The sequence below is a fragment of the Phoenix dactylifera genome, chromosome 16 (genome assembly GCF_009389715.1).
Source record: "Phoenix dactylifera cultivar Barhee BC4 chromosome 16, palm_55x_up_171113_PBpolish2nd_filt_p, whole genome shotgun sequence".
Taxonomy (NCBI): domain Eukaryota; kingdom Viridiplantae; phylum Streptophyta; class Magnoliopsida; order Arecales; family Arecaceae; genus Phoenix; species Phoenix dactylifera.
Genome location: NC_052407.1, coordinates 95376 through 101675, shown reverse-complemented (window position 1 = coordinate 101675; position 6300 = coordinate 95376).

The window sequence follows — 6300 nt, the reverse complement described above, 5'->3', positions numbered from 1 at the left end:
CGGGCTCGGGCTCGCTCTCGGGCTCGGGCAAACGAGCTTTACGAGCTCAAGCCCGAGCCAGACTGTGCCAAGCGAGCCCAAGCCCGAGCCCAATACAGGGCTCGGTATCGAGCCCGAGCCTAGGATTTTATGAAACAAGCCGAGCGGAGCCCGTGGAGGCTCGGGCTCGGCTCGGCTCATTAACAACCCTAACCAAGTGCCACCGCCCCCCAATCAATCAAGCCCAATCCCCTAATTCGGCCACCAATCCACACCCAATTGAACCCAATTAGCCATCCACCTTCTTCTTTTCTTCATCCCTAGAACTCTAGCCACCATTGAAAAAGAGAGAGAGAGAGAGAGAGAGATCAGCCACCATTATCCAAAATTCAGCAATCACCCACCCCCGACTGCGTCAAGTGGTATCAGAGCAAAGATCCTTGATCACTTTGAGCACCTGAAGCAGCCGTCCCTACAACATCGATGGACAACGAGATAAGATAGAGATGATGGGTGAAGTTCTCCATCAAATGACTGTCTTGAATCAAAAGATGGATGCTTTTTTTATGGAGGCAGATCGATGACAGTGTTGCCCTTAAGTTGGGCGAGGATCTCCAAAATGCAGCAACAAGAACACTCTTTTTTCTCGAGGTAGCTCTCCTTTTATGAGATTTGAAACTTCTGCAAATAGAAGTCCAAATATGGAGCGAGGAGTAGCAAGGACCAGTGAGAAAGAAAAGAGACCTATGCTGCAAAGAGGAATCCAATCCGATTGCAATTAGTGCGGTGGCCGAGGGTATTTTGCTGATGTTTGCCCCACCAAAGACCAGTGATTCGCATTAGTTTGCGAGGAAGATGAAATCATGGCGACATTTGAAATTCCTCCTCAACCCGCTGAGATCGAAAAAGAGGAGAAAGGCAACAAAGAAGAAGCTGACGCGATGGAACTAGAAGGTTCAGATTTTTTCATTTGCATAGTTCGCAGGATCTTTTCAGGTTGCAAGAAAGGCGAGGTTGGTTCTGAAACTTTATTAATAATCCCATCTGATTTCAAGGTGGCAATTTTAGATCCTATCCGCTGCATCAAAGTATGTTCAGAGCCTGCTTACGCCACCAAAATCAGCCATAAAGATAGGGACATGTTCATGTCGATTGCTATAGAAGATGGTTCTAAAATTTTAGAAGAGATGTCATCGAATTTCGAGAAAGATAATCTGATGTTTCATAGAAGCCAAGAGAAGTACAAGCAGCGACCAGCAGATCCATGCACAGTGCCATGCCCAGTGCCTGCGCACAAGGCCGCAACCAAACGCCGCAGCTGCATGCAGCACAAGCTCCCAGCCTCCTCCTGGACTTGCATCCCATGCACGCTGAACATGCATCCTATGCGCACTAGGCCCGCAACCGTACATGTCCATCCAGTTGGTGGCCCAATTCCACTAGAGCTCTCCCGGCGCGCATCAGCCCGCACCCATGCACGCACCAAATGACAAATCTCACCTAAAGCAAAATTTTCAAATTAGCCCTAACTCGACGAAGTGGAGTTCTTCTCAGTAGAGAGAAATTGATGCAGGATCATGAACCCAAGCCTGGAGCATGCAAGGAGATTTAGTCCCCTTCTTCAGTAAGCACCGAAGCACATTGTGTTGGAGACCCTGGTGGTCGCAAGCATATATTTTTAAAAATTTTACAGCAGAAGTATGAATTAAACTATTTAATTTCTATGCATGCTAGAGATCATATATCTACAATAAAAATAGATCCAGGACTTTAAACATTTATCCTAAACAAATATGCATGATTCTATGTCTAACATGTAGTCATGTAGAATTTCAGCAACCTAGTTGATTTCTAGTCCTAATTTCTAATGAGATTAGATCTCATACCTTTTTACTTTGAGATCTTTGATGATGCCTTGATCACCTTGTGTAGCCGTACACGCGTCCGGCCTCTACGGATAGTCCACGCGAAGCTCTAGGAAGACCCACAACTGCAGGAGTGCTAGCTCGCGCAGGGATGCTGCAATGGCTGAACTTTTCTCCCTTGAAGCACTCAACTTTTGATTTTTCTTCAAGAGGATGAAGGATGGAGATGAAGGAGAAGAAGGAGGAGAGAGGGCAGCTGGCTCCCAAATTTAGAGCTCTTTCTAAAGATCATTTTTTTCAAACCCTAGGCGTGGGGGTCTTTTTATAGCCAAAAGACCCCCCACACCTGACAACTATTTTAGCCAACAAATTTGGCTGATAAAATTTCCAAAAAATTTTGATGAACCAGCAGCTAAGAGCTGAACAAATCCTTTTTTAGTTTTATGCCATGAATCCCTAAAAATTAGGGGGTTCATGTGCCCCAAACTTCAGTCACACGCCACCCTGCTTGATGCGCCATGTAGTCCCTACAAATTAGGATTTTGATTCCTATGTTTTTAGGAAGATTTAGGTGCCATATTTTTCTAAAAAATAGCCCCACACCTCCTCTTTTCTCGCGCCAAAAATTGGCCCAAAATAAAGAGGAATAGGCACTACTAATTTTAGGAATAAGGATGAAGTATCTTTCTTCTCTAAGAAAGAAAGCTAGGGTCCTAAAATTTAGAAATTCTTCTTCTTATCAATTTCTGAATTTTTAAACTTAGAATCCTTATCAAATAAGGACTTTTAATAGGCTCGGGTCAAGTCCGATTAATTGGGTTGAGCCTAATCAATTCGGATCGAATCCAATTCAATTAGGTCAAATCCTGATGTAGCCCAAATTGAATTTTATTCAATTTGGCTTAACCTAAGCTCAATCATTCAATCAATTGAGTTCATTAGCAATCTAATTGCTAATTAATCCTTCAATAATTCAATACTTATTTTACTACAACTTTTGTTTAGGAATAATTTGTCAATCGAATTGATCGATGTACCCTTGGACGATTCTTAATCGTCGATCAGCTATTTGATCAACCTATAAACTTCTATGCGTGTGACCCTGTAGGTTTGAACCTAATCCGGCAGCACAAGAATGACTTTCTGTACTAATCGAAGTGACCATCTAGCAATGATACCCGACATCCAAATAGGCCGAATAATCGTAAAGCAATATTCTGGAACTCTTGGACTATAGTTATCGTATAATTAATCCCTATGATCCAAATGCCTAGGAAGACTTTAGAGTTCTGTCAACTCTTTAATCAGTGCATCTAAAATATGTTTCAACTTTACAAATTTTGTGACTCCTCACAAGAATTATTCTAGCCAAAGTTTTGCTAAATTGAATACAAGGACATTATCTCTTATCACCAGGAAGGGTCAATTCCATCTTGACTTATACACTGACTTCACAAGTACTTGATTGCACCCAGTAGCTTTCCATCACTGAATTAGAAATTCAGATAGTCCGATACCAAAGTACATGAGTTGTTTGCAAGTCATTGTGGTGATCTCAGGTCTGAGGGATACTTATATCCATATCCACTCGGAACATCTTTTGACAACAGAGCGATCCGAAACTGGTCATGTTCAGTGAAGTGTACTCCTATACTTCACCGGTGTGACATATCAGTGTCTCTACACTCTTTGGTTAAGAGGATAACCAACGTATATGGCACACAACGACCTAATCTTGATAATGCTATTGTCCTAGTGATAGCATATTGTTTGGTCGCGAACTAATTTGACTCGTAGATAAATCCTCCTTTATCATATAATAGAGTCCTAAGGACTTCATTACATTACTTGAGTTCATGAAGATGCAAAATATGTAATGAAACATTGCCAAATAACTTTTATTAATTTCATTAATTCATATACAATTTAATCATCAACCGGGATGACGATTGTCTTTCAGGACACAATTTCCAACAACTCCAACTTGGACTAAAGCCAATCGGTACAGTATCGTATACCCTTCTTTGACTTGTAATCATTGAACTCTTTGGTGCTGAGGACTTTAGTAAATAGGTCGGCCAGATTTTTCTTTCCATCGATCTTTTGAAGATCTATATTACCTCATTCTACTATCTCTCGAACAAAATGATATCGCCGCAGAATGTGCTTGGTTCGCTGATGTGCTTTTGGTTCCTTTGCTTGAGCAATGGCTTTAGTGCTATCACAGAATAGTGGAACTGGACCATCAATGGAGGGTGCCACTCTTAGCTCGGTGATGAACTTTCGCATCCGTACAGCTTTCTTGGCGGCATCAGATGCAACAATGTACTCTGCCTCACATACTGAAATCAGCCACGGTATGTTGTTTGGAACTTTTCCAACAGACAACAACTCCTTTTAGGGTCAAGATGTAACCCGACACACTTTTGCTGTCATCCTGATCTGACTGAAAACTGGAATCAGTGTATCCCACTAATTTCAAGTTAGTATCTCCATAGATAAGCCACTGGTCCTTAGTATTTCTTAAATACTTAAGAATATTTTTTATAACCTTCCAATGGTTGATACCTGGATCAGACTGGTATCTACTCACTATCCCTAGTGAGTATGTGATAAGTGCTAAATAATGCATAAATTAATATCTTATTCATAGCACTTATCATTATTTTAATTCATATATTTTGTGAATTTAACTAAAAAAAATATGTCACCTTCATCATTGCATTTTAATAAATTATTAAAGGTAATTCAAGTTTTACTTATTTATTTACTGATTGAGTCTAATGTAGTGCAGGTCGAGTCAAACTCGCTTGGGATGATCGCTGAACCTAAATCACATGCACCCTGCGATTCAAATCCTCTCGGATTTTCGATTCAGCCGTTCATCCCAACTCTATTGTTTCTTTCACATCCAACTAAGCTCGACTTTTCGTTCATGTTCTAATATTTTATCCCAAAACTTCCCACGTTGCAAACTCGTATCACATTTATTAGACTTTATCCCAGTTGAAACCAGCCAGTCCAGTCATCCCATCATCCGCGAATTAATTCCCCCTACTTTACATCTCGTGCATGATCTTCCCGTTCACATTTTTCTTATCCTCTCCTTCTTCCACATAATTCCTCCCACACATCACAGCCTATTGGATTAACCCAACCAACCGTGACCGACCTCCCATCTGAAGAACAAGCCTTCCATGCTAGTCTTCCCCTGTTCCACAACATTCATCTACGAGTCATCATCCCAGCATCCTTATCTTCTTCAAATCCACAGCTCCAAGTCCAACAAACTCCACATCCTTATTCACAAGCTCCCAGCCGATTATACAACTCATCTTGCATCCTTATCTCTTCTTCAAAACAGAAACCATCTTCCCAGCTTCAACCGTATTCATCTTCCCATCGACCTACGCTCCCAAGTTCATTTCCTCTTCTGATTCCTTCTCAAACCGAATCTAGATTAGAACAAAAGCATTCCCTGTTTCTCCGTGACATCCTCCACGTCCTTTCTGAGCTTATCTTCCCAAGGAATGAACCAACTCCTTTCGCTCCCAGGTCAACCTCAGGTCCCAACTTCATCTCTATCGCATTTCAGCTCCCTAGCTCTCATCCGCAAGCTATTCCAAGCTTCAACAGCATCACTCCACTGTTCACATAAGATCCAGCTCCATTCTCCCATGGATAAACCCAGCATCCCAACCGTTCTTCTTCACAGAAACAAAACAGAGCATCTTCTCACATTCACCATCCGCATGAATCTAGCTCACATCTCGTTCGTGATTCACTCGTATCCTAGCAGTTCCAACGTCTTCCCATTCTCCAGCGTCCGGATGTTCCATGATTCAAACTTCCATAGCCAGCCTTTATCCCGTATCAAGCCGTTCACAGCTCTAAACCCTCTGTTACAGCCGAATCCAGCCATTCCCGAGCTTCTTCTCATTCCGGATTGATCCTATCATCCATAGGATAAGGTTTAGGTGTTCATTCCGAAGCTAGATCCCATGATCTTCGGATCAAACTCTCTCACCTTCTTCCACGCATCCAGCTCACTCATCTCTCATCCTTATCCAAATAATATCCCCTGCTTTAGCGGAACAGAGGCACCTCATCTTCATCTCCGAGAGCATCCAATTGAGCGAGGGATCACGGATCAGTCTCCCTTATCCATGGAAGAGTTCCAGCTAAGCTCAACCCTTATCCTCCCACCCATTCGGATCAGCCACAAAGGAGGAGAGAGGGGGAGATGGCAGCCTATAAAAGGCCAAGGCAGGAAACAGAGAAGGCATTCTTCTCTTCCGATCCATCCTTAAAAGGAGGGAGAAGACTTTGGGTGTTTTGGGAATATTTCCCAAAGGAAGAAATAATGAGGGAAGGAATGGGAGCCCGCTGCTGTGCTGCTGCTGCCGTCCACCACTGCATGGAAGCCTAAGCTTTTCACTAGGGCTGGATGCAGCCC